Source organism: Acomys russatus, chromosome 4 (assembly GCF_903995435.1).
Source record: "Acomys russatus chromosome 4, mAcoRus1.1, whole genome shotgun sequence".
In the NCBI taxonomy this organism is placed as follows: Eukaryota; Metazoa; Chordata; class Mammalia; order Rodentia; family Muridae; genus Acomys; species Acomys russatus.
In genome coordinates this window covers 67177567-67200399 of record NC_067140.1, presented here as the reverse complement: position 1 = coordinate 67200399, position 22833 = coordinate 67177567, and the positions used below count along the sequence as shown (strand labels likewise).

Sequence of the window (22833 nt, the reverse complement as noted above, 5' to 3'; positions counted from 1 at the left end):
GGGAGGGGAGGAGGAGTAGGAGGGGATCCCTCATAGGAAAATGAGGCCTAAGTTAAGGGCGGCCTGAAGTGCAGTGCCCACATACCCTACGAAGAAGCCTTAGCCGTGGTGGTTATGAGAACTGCTGCAGGCTTCCACGGACCTGCTACAACATAGGCCTTGCTACAAGAAGGTCTCAGTGCCCCCACATCCTGAGTCAGTTTGTCTGTAGTGTAGAATATTAGCTGGAGGCCGAGAGTAATGGGTAGAAGTAATTAAGTAAAGGATGCACTGATTTTTGAATATATTTCCTTCCACTGTACAGGCACTGGATCTGCAGCAGGTGGACCATATAATAGGATAATAGATAAACTCCATCTTTGTGGAATCTTGGGCCGGGTTCTAAAACAGAAGCCAAGTTTCGCTCTTGCTCACAGACACTAGACAGCTGAAAAGATATAATAAATCTTACAGCTCAGCCTGGCCAAGGACCGCCGCGCCTGCGCATTACAGACAATGGAAGCCGTGCGCCTTCAGGGAGGAGGTGGGACTTGCCCGGGCATCCGGGTCCCACACCCCGCCCCCGCGGCATGAATGAGAGGCGCGGTGCCCGCCCCTCCCCCGCCGGGCCCGCCCCTTGCCGGGGCCGCAGCTAGCAGTCGCTACCGCCAGCTCAGCGGCTCGGACTCACGGACGCGGCTCGTTAGCAGTTCGCCGCACGAAAACTACCATCGGGCGCCGCCGACCGCACGCCCGCTGCCCGCCGTCCGGGTGAGTGAGGGAGGAGAGGGTTGGGCCTGCGGGCCGCTCGGCTGAGGCTGAAGCGCAGGCTCCTCAGGTTCGCGTCTGGGATGCTGAGGGCAGTGCGCCGGCCTCGCACTGGCTCGGAGACCCGTGGGGCCGCGGGGCAGTCCCCACACACCCGCACAAAGGGCGGCGCGGGCTGTCACCCGGAGGTCACCTCGGGCTGGGCCCGGGCGGGGGAGGCGGGATGGGCGGAGGATGGAGGAGCCGCTGCCTCCGCGTCGGTGTCGGGGACGGGCGCGCGTCTCGGGGGCGCGGTGTGGCAGTGGTTTTCTGGTCCCGAGCCACTCCTTCCTTTGTGGTGCTTGTCTCGTGCCTGGTTGTCACACTATGCAAGGCACACCGAGACCTCCCTTGTTGGCTTACTTATTAATGAAAGTCATATGGCGGCCTCATCGTCTGTGGATGGGGGGCGTGCGTGCACCCGCAGGCCAGAGAATTAATGACCCTGCTTTGTTTCCGGAGACCCAAGGGGTGTGTGTCCTGTGAAATGAGGCGGTCTGAGATCGTCTAAAGGGGCATAAGGAAAAGAAGTGTAAAGATAACTTCATCTTTGCCGGTTCGTCCTTGGTGTTATTTCCAGATAATAGGTTTTTCGGTGTTTTGTTTCTCGTTGTAAAGCCAGTGAGTGGGGTCTGTTCATTGAAAGTGTGAGTCTGCATTCTTGTGTCTCTGTATATTTAGAACACGTTGCTTTTAGGGTTACTGGTGATATATTCAACACCCAGGCCATCGCTTTCTAGGCTTGCTTCACTGATAATAGGTCTTTGTACTTGTGTGTGTATGTGTGTGTGTATATATATATATGTATATATACTCCCAATATATCTAGGGCACTGCTTTCCCCACTCTTCAGTACAGGCAGATTGTGTTTCTTGCCTTTCTGCTTTAATAAGAGGTGGTCTAGCAGGTTCTTTCCACCTTCTAGTCTGTCCGGTACTCGGCGCCCCCCCCCCCCCCCCCCCCCCCCCCCGCCTTAATGCTTTGGCAAAGGATTTTATTGCACATTACTCTGGCGTGCACCCTGGCTTTGATCTCAATTTTCGTGTGTTTGGTTATGCAGCCCAGCTAAACAGATAGATCGTCTTACGTGACTACCAGAAAACAACACCTTTTCCCCTTCCATTGTCTGTCCATATTGCCGCCACCTCCACCCCAAAAGAGGACAGGAAACGCTGCTGGTTTCCATAGGCTTTGACCTGATAGGACTGCCTGCCTGTTCACCTGGCCAGTTAAATAGACGTGATTAAGAGAGTACCAGTCAGGTGTGGCTGCAAATGCCTTAATCCCGTTGCTTGGGAGGAAGAGGCAGTAGGATCTCTGTGATTTCAAGGCCAGTCTGATCTACATAGGAATTTCCAGGCCAGAACTTCGTAATGAGACCTTGTCCGAATAAACAGCAAACAAGCTTTTCCTTGTTATTTTGTTTTAAGCAAGATTACTTGAATTTTAGAAGATAGTTATTCCTCTGGTTGGCTAATGGTCTTTTGTTGTTGTTGTTTTACCTGTCTTATTTTGTAGAGTGAAAAAGCACATTTCTGAAATATTTTTGTTATGATCTTTTGATTCAAAATAGTAGTGGTGAAAAAAATTGAGTTTATATATGAATAATTGAGTGAGTTCAGTTTTCTTTAAGATTCTCTTCAAGATTACTTATTTTTGAGTCACATATATTTTCATTCCTAGTAAAATTTCAGTACAAAATGACACATAAACCTCCACAACATCTGTTTATATATAGAATCCCTGCTTAAAACATTTGCTTTTAATTTGAAGGGAAATTTCCACCGGTTGGATGACAATACATTATTCGTAATAAAATTCTTGCTTTATGCATTTTTCTTGAGCTGTGGGTCACAACCGATTATGGGGTTGCATAACTGAATGTGGGAGTCACAAAAATTAGCAATCGAAAGTTTCAGTGATCAAAAATTAATTCAAGTGTCTGGAGCTGTAGTTTAATTGATAGAGCACTTGCTTAGCATGCAGAACACCCTGGGTTTGGTCCCTTGGATGGAATTAACTCAATCTGGTGGCCCACACCTGTGATCCCTTTGGGATCTTGGAGGCTAGAGGATCCCGTTGACTATGTAGGAGTTGGAGGCTAGCCTGGGGTACAAGAACCCCTGCTAAAATAATAGCCATACTTCACAATCAAGCACATAATCTGAGATATTATGGCCTCACTCACTGGTGTGTCAATGCAGGGCTTCAGTGCATCCTTGCTTCTGAATATACTTGGCACCTCTCATTGCTGTCACACCAACCTACAACAGTGCATGCTGCCTGGAATGCTCTGCTCAGATTCTAGGCTATCCTCTGTTGGAATTACAGGGGTTTGGGTTTGGGTTTTTCCCTGAACGTAGAAAGTTTTACGATCTTATAGAAACATAAAGGCTTAAAGCTGGGTGTGTAGTGGACACCTTTAATCCCAGCACTTGGGAGGCAGAAGCAGGTGGGTCCCAGAATTCCAGGACAGCCAGAACTAGGTAATAGAAAGACTCTGTCTCAAACAAATAGAAAACATAATGGCTTAATAAAGGAAAAACAGGCTTAATATCTTCCCAGTGTCATTCCTTCCAGCATATAAGTATAAAATTATTATATCTGGGGCTGAAGGGCTTGCTCAGTGCTTATGAATTGCTTGGTGCTCTTCCAGCACCCACATCGGTAGCTCATAGTCACCTGTAACTCCAGTCCCAGGGCGTCCGGTACCCTCTTCTGGATATCTGCTCTGATGAGTAAGTTTACATACCCACAGAGGTGTGGTGGGACATGCCTTTAATTCCAGCACTTAGGAGGCAGACAGATCTCTGAGTTCAGGACAGCCAAGGTTATACAGAGAAAGAAACCCAGGGGCAAAGGGGGGTGGGGGAGGGCAGGAGGAAAGAAAAACCAAGCCCAACTAAAACAACAACAAAAACTTTAAAGAAAGAGAAAAATATGGATTGTATTATGTTTAAAGAAATATTTATCTATTTTTTTTCTTTTTGAGACAGGGTCTTTCTGCATAGAGCTGGAACTCACTATGTAGACCAAGATAGCCCCATAGAGATCTAGCTGCCTGCCTTTACCTCCCAAGTGGGAGCTAGGCATGGTGGTGAGTGCCTTTAATCCCAGCACTGGGAGGCAGAGGCAGGCGGATCGCTGTGAGTTCAAGGCTATCCTGGTCTACAAAGCAAGTCCAGGACTGCCAAGATAACATAGAGAAACCTTGTCTCGAAAAACAAATAAACAAACACCAAAAAGAAATCAAACATCTTCCAAGTGGAAGGATTAAACACATCTACAATCACACCTGGCCTGAAACAGCAATATCTTTTAAAAAATCAAATATTGTCGGGTGTGGTGGTACACGCCTTTGATCCCAGCACTGGGAGCAGAGACAGGCAGATGGCTGTGAGTTAGAGGGCAGCCTGGTCTACAAAGCAAGTCCAAGACAGTTAAGGCTACACAGAGAAACCCTGTCTCGGAAAAAAAAAATCTCAGCCAGGATTACATAGTGAGACCCTATCTCAAAACAGAAGCTGTTTGAGTTGCTAATTGATTTTTTAAAATCAGTATTTGAATTTTGTCTCGGGATTAGATTTCCAACAACTTCAGACATGGCTCTATATTAGTTATTTTTCTCATTGCTGTGACAAAATACCTGATACAAACGACCTAAGGAGAAGTCTGTTGCCAGGCAAAGTCTGTTGCTGGGCATAGTGGCACATACCTGTAACCCCTAGCTGAGGCAGGCAGATGGCTGTGAGTTTGAAGCCAGCCTGGTCTACAAGATGAGTTCAAGACAGCCAAGGCCACACAGCAAAACCCTGTCTCGAAAACAAAACAAAACAGAAAATAAAGAAAAGGAAATTCTGTTTTGACCGACTACTTGGGCATCATGGTAGGGAAGTCCACGGTAGGAGGGAGGGAGTGAGTGTGTGAGTGAGTGTGTGAGTGTGTGTGAGGCACGCAGCAGCCCTGACACACGCTGATGCTCTGCTCAGGTTACTTCCAGCCATTCACACTCAGGGTGGGTCTTTTCTCTTTTTAATTTTTTTTTTCCTTTTTCAAACTTAACATTCTCCTGTGGTAGGTATTTTGGGTGTTTTCCTTGCAAGTTTGTCTGTGTTCCAATGCGCTTGCCTGGTGCCAGGGCATCCAGTTCTCTGGAATTAGAGTAACTGACAGTTCTGAGTGGCCATGTAGTCACTGGGAATTGATGAATCCTAGTCCCCTTGAAGAGCAGCCAGTGCTTTTAACTGCTGGGCTATTTTTCAGCCATCTTTCCTCTTCAGTCAAGCCATTGGGGGCAGAGGACACCTTTATAAACACACCCAGAGTGTGCTGTCATGATGAGTCTAAGTCCCATCAAGTTGTTAAAAGTCAACATGAACCATCACAGGTCTGGAACATACTTCTTGCAGTTTGTACTGTGTGGGGTTTTCGTCATTGTTGTTTTTTTGTTTGTTTCTTTTTTCCAGACAGAGTTTCTCTGTGTAGCCTTGGCTGTCCTGAACTAACTTTGTAGACCAGGCTGTCCTCGAACTCACAGAGATCCATCTGCCTCTGCCTCCCGAGTGCTGGGATTAAAGGTGTGTGCCACCACGCCCGACTGTGCTGCATATTTGTAAAAAACAGCATTTTGGCACTGACATTATAAAGTCTAAAGATCAGTCACCTCTGAAAATGGCGATGCTCTATGCAGCATCATATTTAGCTACAATTTAATTCTCTCTATGAAAGCAAGCAAGCATTACCATATCAATATGTTCATTAATTTTTTGTTTTTTTCCACATAGGGTTTCTCATCATAGTCTTGCTGTCCTGGAACTCTCTCTGTAGACCAGGCTGGCCTCAAATATAAGAGATCCACCTGCCTTTGCCCCCTCCCCGCACCCCCCCCCCCCCCCCCCCCCCCCCGTGCTGGGATTAAAGGTGTGTATCACCACACCCCGCTGAACTTTAATTCTTTGTTTGTTTTTTCTTTGTCTGCTTTTTGACAGGTTTTCTCAGTGTAACTAGCTGACTCAGCTATTTATTAATTTATTTGTTCACTTGGTCACTTGTCTGTCTGTCTGTCTGTCTGTGTCTGTCATTCTCTAAGGCTGTAAAGATTTAGATGACCTCAAACAGAAGCCTTTCCCTACATCAGAGACCACCCTCCTCCTGTGTTCTCTGTCTCCTGTCCCTTCACTACTCACACGGTTCCTGTATTTGTGCCCGCTCTCTTGCATCATTAACTTTACACAGGTCTTTCCATGTCAGCACACAGGCATGGTCTCACTTTCATCTTTAAAAATAATGCCAAATTTAGTAAACGTTGTTTGCCTCCCACCAATCCCTTCTGCTTACCTGATAGTTAAGATGTGTGAGGTGAAAAGTACCCCCCTTTTGCCTGTCTTATGTGGTACTCACCATTCCTACAGTTGCTGTTGACTTTCTCACCATTCCTACAGCTGCTGTTGACTTTCCTTCCTGACTCTAGTTCCACTAGAATGCCAGGGACAAGAACCTTATCTGTTCTGAAATGCAAGAGCCTACTGCATCTATGAGCAAAAGGCACAACTGACATTTTCAGCCTAGCCAGTAGCTCTTTCCTTTAATATTTCTAACAATAAAATCTTTTTTTTCCCCCTACACTTAAAGAATTAAAGGTAAGTCTGTTGTGGGGGTACACGCCTTTAATTCCAGTACTCGGAGGTAGAAACAGGCCAGCCTGGGCCAGCCTGGGCTACAGAGTGAGTTGAGGACAGCCAAGGCTACATAGAGAGACCCTGATTGGAAAAATGGAAGGAAAGAAAAAAAAGTTAAAAAATTATAATTGTATTTTTTTATCCCCTAGTGCCAGGATGACCAGTGTGTGCCACCACACCCAGCTTTGGGAAATGTGTTAACCTCTCAATTTCTTCATTGTATGATGAAAATAATAAGAGTACACATTCCATTTATTTGCCCTGTGGGTCGAATGAAAAATGCTTATCTTGGTACTTGGAATGGACGTGAACTTAATGAAAAATTGTTATAACCTTCTTCAATTAATACTTCACTGTAACATAATATTTTTAATACTTAAAAATATTACATTTATTTTGTGTGGATGGTATATCTGTGCCATGTTGTCAAAGGACAACATACAGTGTTCCATTCTCTATTTTGAAGGTCCAAGGGATTGAACTCGGGTCATCAGACTTGAGAGCAAGCATCTTTACCTTCTGAACCATCTCTTTAATGTTTTTGTTTAGGATATTTATATTCCTCTGAGATGTATTGGTCATAAATATGACTGGTCTATTTAGGTTTTTCTTTCTCTTCTCTTCCCCCCAACCTCCCAATTTCTTCCTGTCTATTCCCCAGATTACATCATGTGATAGGTTAATAAAATGATCTACAGTTACAAAGAGTAGCTTATATATAGCACTTTTAGCAGTTTGGTCAATTGATAAATTGCTTTGATCATTTAATAAAATAATTTAGTTGTGGAGACTAGAGAGAGGGCTCAATGGCTAAGGGCACTGGCTACTCTTCCTCTTCCAGAGGACCCAGGTTCAATTCCCAGTACCTACGTGGCAGCTCACAACTGTCTGTAACTCCAGTTCTGGGAGACCTGGCACCTTCACATAGATACACACGCAGGCAAAACACCAATGCCCATAAAAATAAATAAATCTTTTTTGTTTTTGTGTTTTGGATTTTCGAGACAGGATTTCTCTGTGTAGCCTTGGCTGTCCTGTACTCACTTTATAGACCAGGCTGGCCTTGAACTCACAGAGATCCGCCTGCCTCTGCCTCCCAAGTGCTGGGATTAAAGGCGTGTGCCACCACACCTGGCCCTATTTGATCCACCTGCCTCTGCCTCCCAAGTGCTGGGATTAAAGGTGAATAAATCTTTTTTTTTTTTTTAAGTTTAATTTTGAGCCAGGTAATGTTTATTTCACTTGCCAAAGATTCCTTCTTCATGTTACTCCACTTTGTTATTTAATAATTTATATTTCTTTTTGAAAGTTTCATTTTGGAAGTTGTATAGCCCTGGCTAGCCTCATCTCCCTATGTCAACCAGGCTGGTCTCCCCCTTGAAAGATCTTTGTACCACTATTACCTGTGTGCTAAGATTATAGTCATGTGCTAAAGCTTTCAAATGCCCAGTGTGTCATCAAACAGATTGCTTTGTTTATTTATTTAGTTAGTTAAATGTTTAGTTAGTTTAGTTATTTGAGACAGTATTTAATGTAGCCCGGGCAAGCCTTGAACTTAAGTCAGAAGATGACCTTGAACTCCTGATCTTCAGGGCTCTACCTCAAGTGCTAGGATTATAAATAAATGCCATCATACCTGGCGAACAGTTTTCTTTTTCTTTTTTCTCAAGTAACTATAAAATGTTCTCTTCACCTGCTAGCAAGCTAGGCAGAATGATAGATGTAGCAGCTCAACATACTTTGAAAACCGCATGAAGCTGTAGACAGGCTGTAGACATCCCACCAGAAAGGGTGAGGACGTACTAGATTTAAAGAACTTATTTTTAAACAGGGACTTGGTGGCACACACACCTTTAATCCCAGCACCCGGGAGGCAAAGGCAGGCAGATCTCTTTGAGTTCAAGGCCAGCCTGCTCTACAAAGTGAGTCAGGACAGCCAGAGCTACACAGAGAAATCCTGACTCTCGGAAAAAAAATAATTTATTTCTATGTGTCAAGTGGTTTTGTTTTTTAGTTTATTTTCTCATTATTTGTCTTTTTAATTTTGCAAGTTTACATAACAAACATGGGCCTTTTCAAGCTAAAACTGAGAGTGATTTTTAGCTTTAGAGATTTGTTTCTTGAATTAATTTGGTAGTTACTCTACTTCTTTCTTATCATAGACGCATAATGGAAACTCTTATAATCTGAGCATCTCAGCCCTCATAATGCAGGGCTGTGTAAACTGCGGGTTTTAAAGGAATGCCAGATGGCTGAAAAGGGATGGCGAGCACTCCAGCTAGTGCCGTCCTTTGAGAGCCAGCTGGATAAACCTTCTCTGCTCTGGAGGTAAGAACTAGACACTTTGTTCCATGACAGCTGGCCCATGAATAGCTGGCCAGTGGCCTTATTTTGGCTTGGCTACTCTTGGAAAGCCAGCCTGGGCCTTCCATCTACCCTAAGGATAATCACACCAAGAGGTAGTTGTGCCAGACCTCGCTCTGTGGTGTCCGCTTCACGGAGTAAAGCAAGCCTCCCATGTCAAGGAAAAGAAGCCACTTGGTATTGCAAGTAAACCCTGTGTTATGAGATTGCTTTGGGAAAGCGTAATGCAACCTGCATTTTTATGGATTTAACGCTAAGGATAGAATTGCTTGTCAATAAAAGTGAATGCATTTACATTGGGACTTCCTCCAGTTTACCTGTTTTCATTTATTACCATCTCTAAAATGAGGCTTGCTTGTTATTTTCATCATCATCTTCTAAAATTTGTGTCATTTGGATTAGTATTTTTTTTAACCTCATTAAGTTTACTTCTTCATACATAGGCTTCAATAGAAGGCTAATGATGTATGTTATCTTAAATTTGTCTTTTTATTTACTAATGTTGTCCTAATAGACAGGTGCTTGTACCAGGTATTTCCTTATATCCTTTAGCAAAGTTAAGATTAGTTTAATTGAGGGCAAAAGAAGTATTAAGTGTGGTGCTGCCAGTCTGAGCACATATCTCCCCTGGTGATGGTGTCTTTTGGATTCTTAGCATTAATAGCCTCATTCAAACTTTACATTCTTTAATGATTGTCTAGTTTTACAAGAACTGGTGCAAAGTAACCAATGGAAAGGAAGAGGGGTCGACACTGCAAGTTCTGGGATTTCAGAGGTGTGGGGTGTGGTGGGGACATCGTCAAAAGCAGGGTTTGTCATGTGGAGGTTTATGGAATGTTGCTGAGCAAACTACCTTTTATTTAAAACAAACAAACAAACAAACCCCTGTTTCTTACAATAGCATGTTGTCTTAATTTTTTTTCAATTTGAAGATTGAATGGTTCTGTATTTCCTGTTTGTTAAGTTCATCTAAACAAACCAAAAAAAACATTATGAACCACCTACATTTGTTTTTATTCTCTCCCAAACCTGAGTGTATGAAATTATACTTTGTGCTTTATACTTCAAATAAGATCTGGTCTTTGCAACTTAGATTGAATTGTATTACATGGCTGTGATTAGAGTTTCTTCAGTCTTTTGGTTTTCCGATTTCGTCTCTGAAAACAAGTCAAAACTAATATTATCTCTCTATATTTATTTATTGAGACAGGGTCTCACTGTGTAGCTCTGCATGTCCTAGAACACTTTTTGTAGATGTAGACTGAGTTTGTGACTCCCAAGTGCTAGGATTACAGGTGTACAACACCACATCTGGCCCAGAAGGAAAATTTTAAGATCTTTTTCTTTAAATCACAAAGGATTATCAGTACCTACAGATAACTTTATGCAAAATCTGTTACCTGGATTAGGCTGCACTGAAAACATTGTATATCTATAGTGGTACAGGTGTTACTTATTTCCTTCTTACAACTATGCTGAAATGATTTATTGTTCATGGATGATAAAATTAAAGATCAAAAAAGTAACCTCTTTAGGTTGACCAGTCAGGGGCCAGGACACAGACATCTCTGTAGCCCATCTCCTGTCAGAGTTTATGCAGACAGCTCCCAGGAGAGGAGGCAGATGCAGTGCTGAGGATGAAGGGAGCTCCGAGACCTTTGCAAAGAGCAGCTGAAGAAGTCCTGCAGCAGCTAAAGCACTGAAAAGGATTTCATTTGAACCAGGACAAAGAAGATGTGCCCTCGCCTAGAGTTACCATAACAGATGACTACAAAGTTAATGCTTATGGCAATGGAAATTTCCTCTCTCCCAGTTCTGAAGTCCAGGAGGAGGAAATCAAGGTGACAAGGCTGCTGAGCTCCCCAGTGACTCCAGGAAGAATCCTTCCTAACTTTTTATTCTTCCCAAAAAACAGTTGTTAATAGATGTATAATCTACACAGTCTAACAGCTTGATCTCTAAATCATTACCTTTGTTTGTTTGTTTGTTTTGAGACATAGTTGCTGTGTAGCCCAGCAGGTCTGGGATTGCTGTGTAGACAGGGCACACTGATTCTCCTCCTTCCCAGTTTCAGGGATTAAACCACCATGTCCTTAACTACACCTGCAAATACCCTTTGTTTTAGGGTCACACTTAGGTCAGATTTCCCCCCACCATTTAACCATTCATTCTATGAGAAAATAAGAACTTCCTTGATTCCTTGATGACAGTTTTTAGATTCAATGCTGTGTAACACAGAACCTCCAATTAGACAGGTATCCAGCAGAACAATACAAGATGGGGAAGTATAGAAGGACAGAAGGCTGAACCTCATGGGAGGGACTACGCAATCGGGCAGATTTTATATAGGGAGAGATGTTTCAGTCGGAACATAAGAGGTGGACAGATTTTTATCAGTGATTGGGGATCTTGGTTGTGCACATAGTAGAAGCAATCAAAACAAAGATAGGGGACATCTTTAGGGATGCACAGCGGTGCATCTGACTGTGGTGTGGTGTCAGAGCAACAGTGGAGAATAAGGCTCAAGTCTGGGCCAATGCACACAACATCCCGAGTGCTGTGTGCAGGAATTTGCTCATAGTTATAGTTGTTTCCTGTGAGAACATGTTAACAAGTTTCTAACAGGTCTTTAGCGCTATTATAAAACCCTTGGGGAGAGTATGTAGGGCTTTTTTGGGGGGGGTTGTTGTTGTTTGTTTTGCATTTTTATGTGCATGTTTGTAGCACATGCATGCAGGAGCCTGCAGAGCTCGGAAGGTCATTGGATCTCTTAGATCTATACTGTTGTTAGCTGCCATGTGGGTGCTTGGAACACAGCCTGGGTCCTCTGCAAAAACATGTGTTCTAAGCCACTGAGCTATCATCTCTCTAGCCCCTTGTTTTATTTTTGAGACGTGGTCTTGTTATAGCTCAGACTGGCCTTGAGCATGCACTAGTCCTCTTGCCTCTGCCTACACAAGGGTTAGGATTCCAGGCATGTATTTCCATACTCAATGTTTTTTGTTTGTTTGTTTTTGGGTTTTTTGTTTTGTTTGTTTGTTTGTTTGTTTTTTGAGAGAGAAGTTACCCTGTAGTCAGTGTTTACCTGGGATTCACTCTGTAGCTCAGTCCTCAACTTGTGGCACACCTTTGGTTAGAGTTACAGCTATGAGCTACTACACCTGGTTGTAGATTCTTAAAGTTATTCTATTTATGTGGGTGGGTGTGGTTTTTTTTTTGTTTTTGTTTTTTTTACATGCACGCATACCTATGCACGGCCTGTGTGCAGGGCTCACAGGCGACAGAAGTTGTCATATTCCCTGGAACAGTTAGTTGTGAGCTGCTGGTTTTCAAACCCAGGTCCTCTAAAAGAGCAGCCGTACTCTTAAGCAGTGCACCATCTCTCCAGCCCTGTAGAGGTTTTTTCCTATAAATTTTAGGAAGGAAATGGCTCTTTAAGAAGGGGAGGTGTTAAGTCAGTGCTATGGGGTGGGAGGTATACAAGTGGTGGAACATTTGCCTAAACAACCCCCAGAACTACAAAGCCATTGTTTTGATTAGAAGCAGAATGCTTTGTGCTTTGAAGACATTTCTGGGAGGCTATTGAGTTTTCTTGCTGTTTTACTTTGAACCTCATGGGAAGAGAATTTACAAAGTGAGCTCCACAGAGCCTTAGTCAGCACATGTGTGGAATATGTTGTAAATGTTGTGGGTTAACATACTATCTCAGAAGATGTGAAGATCAAATGTCAGCAGTGCAGCTGTGACTTCTACTTTGTGTGTTTCAGTTCTCTGTTCTGTTCACCACCATCCACTCTACAGCTCCAGCATTCTGTGGAGGCAGCTCTGAGGAGTGGGCAGCTGCATCCATAAAGGGATGTATCGTATTTGGAGGCTCCTCCTCTTGTTCTCCCCCCCCCTTTTTTGGTATAATCTGTGTTACAGATTTTCAGTAAAAGAATGTATTCAAACATAAAACAACATTTATGTTCTATAGCTGTGTGGCTGTTTTATTCAAGGAGAAATAGATATTTCCCATAAAACTTATCTTACTTCTATATATTGAAAAACCAGTAAAGTGGGTTTTATTTTTTCCCTTTATTTTATTCCCTTTATTTTCTGCCTGAGATAACTATTACGTGATAGATTCAACTGTCTTACTTTGGTTTTGTTGGTGGTGGCGGCGGCAGTGGTCTTGTTGTTTTTTGAGATAGGGTCTCACCACGCAACCAAATGCCCTGGAACTCACTACATGTACCAGGCCGGCCTGGAACTCAACAGAACTGTGGTTTTCTCTACCTCCTGAGTGCTGGGATCACTGGGCCATCACACCCAGCTCAACTGTGTTGCTCCTCAGACTTCTTGGGAAGAGCTGTAAACATACTCAGAGGTAGTCTGAGTGCTCTCACACGCCACCTCAGCAGTGCAGCAGTGGTTCTCTCTCTCTCTCTTTTTTTTTTTTTTTTTTTTTTAATTTTATTTTGTTTGTTTTTCTATTTTTTACATATACATTTGTATTATTACACAAATATACAATAAATTACCTGTAGCAAGAAGAACCATGACACAATCAGGAATTATATAAATGTTACATTCTTAGTGTTTTGGTTATTTGTATTTGACAGCCTTGAAGAAACCATCTCTCCTATCTTAGTGATCTAAAATTCTGGATGTAAATCAATCTCCATCACATCTTGTCATTATCAACTTAAAACATCTATCTAGACCTAAAAACATCTTAACTCCTAAACAGCTAAGCTTCATTGTAAAACTAAGCTCCCTGGTCTTCAACTAGAGGCACTGTGTATCTGCCTACTACCTCGCTTCTGGTATTGCAACAGACCAGAGGGTGAGTCACAGTATAAGACATTTCATCTAGGCTGTAAAGATGACTTTACTCTCCTCCTTCCCCTCCCCCTTCCCCTTCCCCCAACCCCCCCCCCCCCCCCCAGATACGGTTTCTCTGTGTAGCCCTGGCTGTCCTGGACTCTCTTTGTAGACCAGGCTGGCCTCAAACTCTGCCTCTGCTGGGATTACAGGTGCACGCAACCACCTGGCCAAAGATGGCTTTTTCTCACTATGCTGTCTCTTCTACATTTGTTAGCAAGAGTTCTGTAAGATCTTTATCTCATCAAAAGGTTCCTTAGGGCAACCATAAAATACACTTTATATGAGAGGCTACCACTGAAACTTTACTCTTGAATTCTTGGTACAAACAAGTTTAATTAAAATAAGGGAAATTGAATTGTTTGAATTGAGGATTTAATCTTTTGTCTTAGTGGTGCTGCCTTTGTTTTTGAGTATCATAATCAAGATGTGAATTGTTTCTTTAACATTGACGCGTACTCTAATAGCTCTGCAACCTAAATAAAGGTGGGAATATATGAAAGCCTCTTTTACTCAGCAATGGAAGGAAAGCATACTATGCTAGGATAAAAAGTCTTCATTCCAAAAGTTGATTTGATCCAGTCCCTCCTCAGGTGCAACTGAATGTCTGTCCATTCCACTCAGTCTTTTTTTTTCCTTCCCTCTTTCAATTATTCCACTTGTTCTTCAAAGGCCGATCCTTGGTAAATGTTACCAAGGAATAATTAATCTGGAATCAAAAACAAGATAAAGAAATAAACACCACAGATGACATTGGTTTGAAATTTATTTCCTCAGTTTTATGAATATAGTGATACTTGTGTATCCTTTTCTAAATGTATTTATTTCTTAAGCAAGGTTTTATTTTTAGAGAATTAAACCTTTGATCCAAAGCAAGTTGGACTATAAAAAGCTCTGCTTCTATCATATTTTTTAGAAGTATAATACTGAAGAAACTCACTTGTCCAATTTTTATGATTTCTCAGAAGTTTAGCAAAGTGATTTCAAGTCCTTGAAGACTTGGTCTATTGGAGGCCTGCTAGCTTGGGTGTAATCTGATACAAAGATTTAGTTCGTAGTTTGTTTCTCCATTTTAATTTGGTTTAAATCTATTGTCTACAAAGAGCTTGAGTAGTCAGATCTGTGAAGTACATATCTTCTATAAAGATAAAATACATAGGACGTGCTTTGCATTTTTAATGTTTTTTTTTAAGTTTTATTTATTTTTATTTTATTTATTATGTATACAGTGTACACCTGCATGCCAGAAGAGGGCACAAGATCTCATTCTAGATGGTTGTGAGTCACTATGTGGTTGCTGGGAATTGAACTCAGGACCTCTGGAAGAGCAAACAGTGCTCTTAACCTCTGAGCCATCTCTCCAGCCCCCGCATTTTTAATGTTTTATAGTCTTCCTCTCCAAAAACTATTGGGTTTTGTATACATGTGTCCTTAAAATACTGTTTCTTCATGAAATTGGGTATAGGTTAAAAAAATAGAAGGTTGTACACTTAAAAAAAAAAAAATCTTAAAGCAAGCCGGGTGTGGGGGATGCATGCCTTTAATCTCAGCCTTTAGTTGGAAAAACAAAAAACAAAACAAAACAAAATTCTTTTTTTTAATTTTTTATTTTTTGAAACAGGGTTTCTCTGTGTAGCCTTGGCTGTCCTGGACTTGCTTTGTAAACCAGGCTGGCTTCTAACTCACAGAGATCCACCTGCCTCTGCCTCCCAAGTGCTGGGATTAAAGGCGTGCGCCACTATCACCTGGTCAAAACAAAATTCTTAAAGCAGAGGTTCTTCTTTGGCTAATATTTTTATTTATTTTACTTTATCTTTTATTTTTTGGTTTTTCAAGATAAGAGTTTCTCTGTGTAGCCCTGGCTGTCCTGGAACTCAAACTCACAGAGATCCGCCTGCCTCTACCTCCCTAGTCCCCGTCCCCGTCCCCACACCCCGCTTTTATTTGTTTTACTTTACCAGGTAGGCGGTGGAGTCAGATCTCTGAGTTCCAAGACAAAACAAAACAAAATGTCCTTTATGCTAAATAGTTCTTTGATTATTTCTTCTGATACTTCTTAACTTCACTTCACATTCCTTTACTAAATTCCTGAATGCTGAGGAAAGCCTCACTCATTTTAACCAGCTCTGATTTACCTTATTTAACCTTTTTTTTTTTTTTCCCTTCCCGAATCCTTGTTCTTAAGAAAGTAGCCTTGCCTTCGAAGGAAAATTAAATAGGTTGGGGTTCTTAGTTTAGTAGCGATCTCTGGACAATCTCTAATCATATTGTTTGTGAAAGTCATTAAAAGTATGTGTTAGAGCCTCTGCTGTATGTTGTTAACTTAAGGAGTAATGCTGTGTTGGGGTCTCCTAAAACTGAAGCATGCCATGAGAAAGGGATGCCTAAAAGGACTGCTCAACAGGTCAAAATTCAGAGAACAACTGAGAGGGCACCTAGCGTCAGATGATAAGTCTGCAACAAAATTCCCATACCTAACGTTCAGGGAACCCCAAGAGAGGGGCAGAAAAATTGTAAGAACCAGAGGATCCACGCGCTGCACAGTTGTGTCTCCTAGAAATGATAAAGAGTCTACACTCAAGTTACCTCAACAATTTGGCTGCCTAAACAAGACCAGTAATCATGCTAACATGGACGGGGACAGCTGGGAAGGACCCCTATGGTTATCCAGTGCCAAGTGGTCAGCCCTGACATTGCATACATACAAAAACTTAGCAAGGGACTCAGCAAATCGTGTGTGTGTGTGTGTGTGTAAAATTAAAAGCTGGATGGAAGTTGTGCATGCCTTTAATCCTAGCACTCAGGAGGCTAGCCTGGTCTATAGAGTGAGTTTCAGGCCAGCCAGGGCTGCATGGAGAAACCCTGTCTTAAAAAACAGTAACAAAATTAAAGAAAAAGAGACCGTCAATTTGAGAGGTAGCAAGAGGGTGCATGGGAGAGGTTGTAGGGTGAAGGGGCGGGGGGGGGGAGGAAGAAATGACATAATTATATTTTAACTTTTAAAATTGAAGAAAAGACCATAAACAAGAAGAGCAGGGGGACGTTAGTAGTAGAGTACTTGTTTAGGACGCAGGAGTTCTGTTGCACCCATTGCACAGCAAACAAAACCGTGAACACAATCAGCATAATTGTTTTTAATCAGGTGAGCCAAGCATTACAGGTAATCATCATTGCTCATTGCAGCCTAAGTGATTTAGTGTAGAAAGGGAACTCTATTTGCTGAGTTGGTTTAGAATGGCGACTGTGCAAGTCATTGTGTCTAGGGGCTGAGCAGAGGGCTCATTGCATGGGTTCAGATAAGATAAACACTTCCCTTCTGTAGAGTCCTCCAGGAAATTGTGTCACCACTTCATTGCCTCATGTCCTTGCCCTCTTCTAATGCAACCAGAGCGCACAAGGTATAGACTCTACCATCCAAGCTTTGTCCTATTGTTTCTGCGGTGAGGAGGCCTATAAAGCAGCAGGCCACAATACTTACCTGTCACACTCTTTGGAGTCCAGAAAGCTGGTACATTCTATAAGAAACAAGTGTAATTTTTTCTTTTTTTAAGATAAGTATGTCAGCTGGGCCAGTGAGATGGCTTAGCAAATCTGTGACTTTGAAATTCAATCCCTAGACCCTACATAGTAAAGAGGCCCAAATGCTTCAAGTTGTCCTCTGACCTTGACATACACTCCACCACTGTACATGTACCCCCTCCAATACATAATAAATAGGTAGTTTTAAAGTTTTTAATGAATTAAAATATTCCTATTCAGGGGCTGGAGAGATGGCTCAGAGGTAAAGAGCTTTTCCAGAAGTCCCAGCAACCATATGGTGGCTCACAACCATCTATAAAGTGATCTGATGCCCTCTTCTGGGCTGCAGGTGTACATATAGGCAGAGCGCTGTATACATAATAATAAATACATAAATCTAACATACAATACAATACAATACAACACAATATTCCTATTCCATCTAACACTTTACTATCTTTGGGGTGTTTTTTTGATTTTTTTGTTTTTGTTTTTGTTTTTTGAGACAGGGTTTCTCTGTGTAGCATTGGCTGTCCTGGACTTTTTTGTAGACCAGGTTGGCCTCAAACTCACAGCAATCTGCCTGCCTCTGCCTCCCGAGTGCTGGGGTTAAAAGCATGTATCACCACGCCCGGCCTATCTTTGGTTTTTGTTTGTTTGTTTTGGTTTTTCGAGACAGGGTTTCTCATGTAGTCCTGGACTTTGTAGACCAGGCTGGCCTCGAACTCACAGAGATCCACCTGCCTCTGCCTCCCAAGTGCTGGCATTAAAGACGTGCACCACCACACCTGGCCATTTTACTATCTTTATCCATGTAGTATTTATCATCTCTCATATGCCAAGTAGCATCTAGTCTGAATTTATAAGTGGCCAACTCCTTTATCTGATTCACTAAGTTACAGTTCAGTTCAGTATTTATTAGATTTGCAGTTGTCACTTTGTTTTTTTCTAACATTTTTCATATGATCTGACTGAAAAGTTTTTGTAAAACTTAAAACAGGAACTTCTGAGGCATTTTAGTACTTTCCATGAGCTAACTTCCTATAAATGCAGTGAAATCAATCAGAGCTTGCATTTGACTTTTATTAGGCTAACTCCCAACTCTTTTCAAAATCAAACATATACTTTTTTTCCACAGTAAATTCCAATGGTATTTTTTTGGAAACAGTGATATAGGGATAGCATATGGCAGTTGATTCAAGTTCTGGCCTCACTTATTAACCATGGTCTTAGCCTCACATGGAAGTAATTACAACTAAATACTTCAAGTTACTGTGAATGTAATTTAATTCCCTTAACAAAGTACTGCCCTAATAATTATTGTTGCTATGCAAGGGCTAGACCATTGGAAGGTGTGAACACAGAACAATTAGCTTATGCAGATACACAGCTTTGCCTGCCTAGCTGCTGAGATGTGCCTGGTCAGAGGTTCCATTCTAGACATTGTCAGGTGATGTAAAAATATAGTTCCTACTTAACTTCATTTCACACTTAGCCATCTCTTTTTTTTTTTTTTTTTTTTCTTTTTCTTTTGGGAGGTTCTATATGTATCACTTCTGATAGTTGTTTTAAAGTCTGTTCCTCATTCATCTTTTGAATAGCTTTATTACATCTTCATAGTTTGTTTATTTAATATGATTCAATGCTAGGCTGGAAAGATGGCCTAGCCATTAAGAGCACCTGTTGCTCTTGTAGAGGTCCTAGTTTCAGTTTCCAGTACCCACATAGGGCTCACAACCATCTATAACATCAGTTCCAGGGGATCTGACGCTTCCCTCTCACTTCTGCAGGCACCAGGCACACATGTGGTACACATACATACATGAAAGCAACACATTCATACATAAAATAAAATGTAAAATAAAAATTTAAAACAAAAGTTTTTACTGTCCCCACAGAGGACCCATATTGGGTACACAGCTCCTACATTAGGCAGCTCACAACTATAAATTCCATTTCTAGGGCCTTCAGTGCCTCCTTCTGGGCCCTGAGGGCACCTGCACACATCTGATAGACAAACTCTTAGGTACACACATACAAATAAATAAATCTTTAAATGTACATTAATTGGAGTTTAGTTATTTTTCTTATCATTGTCCTAAGAAGAAACCTTGCTCCTCAAGCCATCACTCTATTCCTTACTAGCTACAATAAGTAGCTGCCACTCTTCTGTTTCTATTCTTGGTCCTTCATATAAACACAGTCGTACACTATGTGGCCACTTGGGACTGGTTTGTTTGACTTAACAATGATGTTTTCAAGGTTCATTTTGGTTATCTTTTTGAAATATTAAGGTTCTCAGAAGTATATTGACCTATAGGAGGGATAAATGGAGTGACTTTTGTTAATAAAGAAAACTGACTTGTGTGCTGTGACTCATTCTCAGTCACAAATGAAGAGACATGCTCTCTAAATAGTTCCTGTAGGTATAAAATGAGGAGTGGCATTCTGTACAGAATGGAGACGATTGGTTCTTTTGCATTCCCTCTGTGTGCATGGATACAGTCGTGATTGTCAGCATATTTTTCCATATACAGGATAATAATATGAGACTTTGGAGTTATTGTAATAAAATCTTTTGCACCACTGTCATTTTTATTTACTGTTTCCCTCTTAACTTTTTTCTGTTTGTTGTTCTGTATAACTCAGACATATAATTTCAAGGCTAGTATGCTACATTTTTAGTTATTACATTTTGTTTTCAAGACAAAGTTTGTCTGTGTAGCCTGGCTGTCCTAGACTCACTTTGTAGACCAGACTGGCCTCAAACTCAGAGATCCACCTGCTTCTGTCTCCAAAGTGTTGAGATTACAGCTTAGTTATTAAGTTTAATGAGATGAAACTTAGATGTTTTATTTTGAACAAGCAACTATTATATATTATAGGTTGAGTATCCTTAATCTGAAAATCTGAATATTCCATAAATTGAGACTTTTTGAGCACTAAACTTGATGACACAGTTTTCATATGACTGGTCACAGGCACAATATAGACACTGTATTCAAAATATAGAAAAACATGGCTTTGCTTAGACTTGTGTCCTATCCCCAATATTTCACACCACACAGCTACACAGAGAAGAGGTGGGGAGATTATTCCAGAATCTGAGGGGGAAAAAAATCCAGAGCCTTGATACAGTTCTGGTCCCAATCATTTCAGATAAATGATATTCAATCTGTGGCATAAATGAGGTTTTGAAGTCAGGATATATAGGTCAGCTAGATGTGGTTGATTGATCATTAGTGCTGTGTTTCTGTGGAATTAATTAGCAAATGTATTGCTGGCGTTTCCAAACTACTTCAGCGGTCACAGATCACACTGTAGCTGGTTGGTGAAAGTGTGTAACTTTAATCCCAGCACTGAGAGAGGAGGGCGAGGAGGGAGGGATGGAGGGAGATCACATTGTAATGTTGAGATTCCTGTGTTCTAATTAGTTATACAATGTGGGGTCAGAAGACAGGGCCAGGAGTTTATATGATCTTAGCAAAAAATGCAGTTTTCTGAACTAGAATTAGGATCTGTGATCTGGTTTTTTGAATGTCTGTGAATATAACATAATTTAAAAATAGCATTGACATAGATGATAAGTGTATGAGATCAGATCAGCTATCAATACATAAAACCTCCTAAAACAAGTGTTAAGAAAAGATTAAAAAATTATTTCTTCATGAATGTAAAAATTGTCACAGGTTTAGTATGAAGAGTCATGGAGTAAGAGACCTCAAGTTAAAAACCCCATCTTTCTTGCCATTCCACCTGTAAGTTGTGGGTAACTCCATCCTCTTCCTATATCTGTCATGCTATGAACGGCACCCAGAACCTGTGCATGCTGGGCAAGTGCTATACTAGTGAATTATGTTTCCAGCCCTTGAGTAGATAGGTGACATGTTGTCCATGTTACTGAAAACAGTGTAAAGAAAGGAATGAGGCAGGAAGTAGAAGACAGTTGTCAGTACTTCATTCAATAAGCATGATGTCTAGACACTTTGGTGTGCATCTGTTGCATGTGATGTGGGCAAGTGCAACTGCAAGGGGAGTTGGGAAGTGTGACATCTGCCCATCTAAAAATCCTAATTACATGGAAGAAAGGAAGACAGACATGGTAGGAGAGGAAGGCAAACCACTCTTCTCTGCACAATCTCTTTTGTTAAACTACTTTTAAGCATTTTATTTATTTACATATAATGTGTGTGGGTGCATTGGGGTTTGCCTGTATATATCTGTGTGGGACATATGTGCCTGATGCCTGCAGAGGCCAGAATAGGGGTATTTGATCCCTTCGACCTGGAGTTAGAGATGCTTGTGAGCTGCATGTAGGTGCTAGGATTTGAACTCAGGTCTTCTGGAAGGGCAGCCAGTACTCTTAACTGCTAAGCCATCTCTCCAGCCCCATGCCACTATCTTCTTAATCATAAAAGAGAAAACCAAGGACATTATTCATTATTATCTTTCTCTAATCCCTGTTGCTGATTTTCTAAATAGATAATTCTTTTAGAGGAAAAAAATTTCCCAGCTTAATAGAAATATTTATTTATTTATTTCTTCCCCGAGACAGGGTTTCTCTGTGTAGCCTTGACTGTCCTGGACTTGCTTTCTAGACCAGGCTGGCCTCAAATTCAAAGTGATCCACTTGCCTCTGCCTCCCAAGTGCTGGGATTAAAGGCGTGTGCTACCACCGCCTGGTGAAATATTTCTTAAGAATATGTCATTACCAGGGCTGGAGAGAGGGCCCAGTGGTTAACAGTAAGTAGTGCCCCCCCTTCTTTTTTTAATTAAAAAAATTTTTTTTTTGTTTCTTTTGTGCACGCACACACGTGTAATTAAAAGTTAATAAAAGTAAACCTTAAAACAAAAAGAACGCCTTTCTTAAACGTAGTGTCTAGCACCTGTAGTCCCAGCACCCGAGAGACTAAGGAAGGAGAATAGCAAGTTTGTGACAATTTGACCTGTATCTGAGACTAGTCAGAGCTACATGGCAATTGTTCCTTTTGTTGTAATTAGGTTATTATAAAGGAATAATCTGAAAACACTTTATGAGCCAGTCTTTTTATAAAATAAGTTGTGTGAATTTTCTACAGAGGTCAGTAACTCCTAGGTTAAGAAGGGAATTGATCCAACCCAGAATCAGTGACCTTGCTGAGGACCTTTACTTTAAGGCTTCATCAGTTCTAATCTTGTAGTAGAAGGAACTAGAATTTTCTAATATATCCACCTGTAGAATCCAAATAATAGCGCTTCATGTGATGAAAATTCTAATACCAGTCATGGAAATGTTTTTGTTTATAAAGAGAATAACATTTCCAGGATAGTGACATTCTAAGACTTGACTCTGTAAGAAGCTGTTTAGAGAGAGATTGTTCATCATTCTGGAGTGATTATGATGATTATGACCTTTTCAGGATGATTTAAATACAAAAGCAGAACCAGCCTCTCACATTTCATCCCTTGCCTGACCCCTCCGCCCCCATACTCTGCCATAAACTGTCTTGAGCATACAGTTAGGCTGGGTTTGTGGCTCAGTACAGCTGTCCTCCTCCTGTGGATAGCAAATGGAGGCTTCCCTGTGACAACCATCCTAGTAGAGCAGAGACACTGGAGCCTGGAGGTTGGCATGCCCTCT

General features: G+C 41.5%; 1 protein-coding gene across 1 annotated transcript in view; it reads left to right on the top strand.

The window, feature by feature from the left end:
• The first annotated feature begins 613 nt into the window (after positions 1 to 613).
• The window catches only part of Rnf24 (ring finger protein 24), a 47059-nt gene continuing 24839 nt past the window's right edge, over positions 614 to 22833 (top strand). Inside the window, exon 1 of the mRNA XM_051144660.1 lies at positions 614 to 750. The gene's annotated coding sequence lies outside the window, so the exon portion shown is untranslated. The remainder of the gene's footprint in view (positions 751 to 22833) is intronic.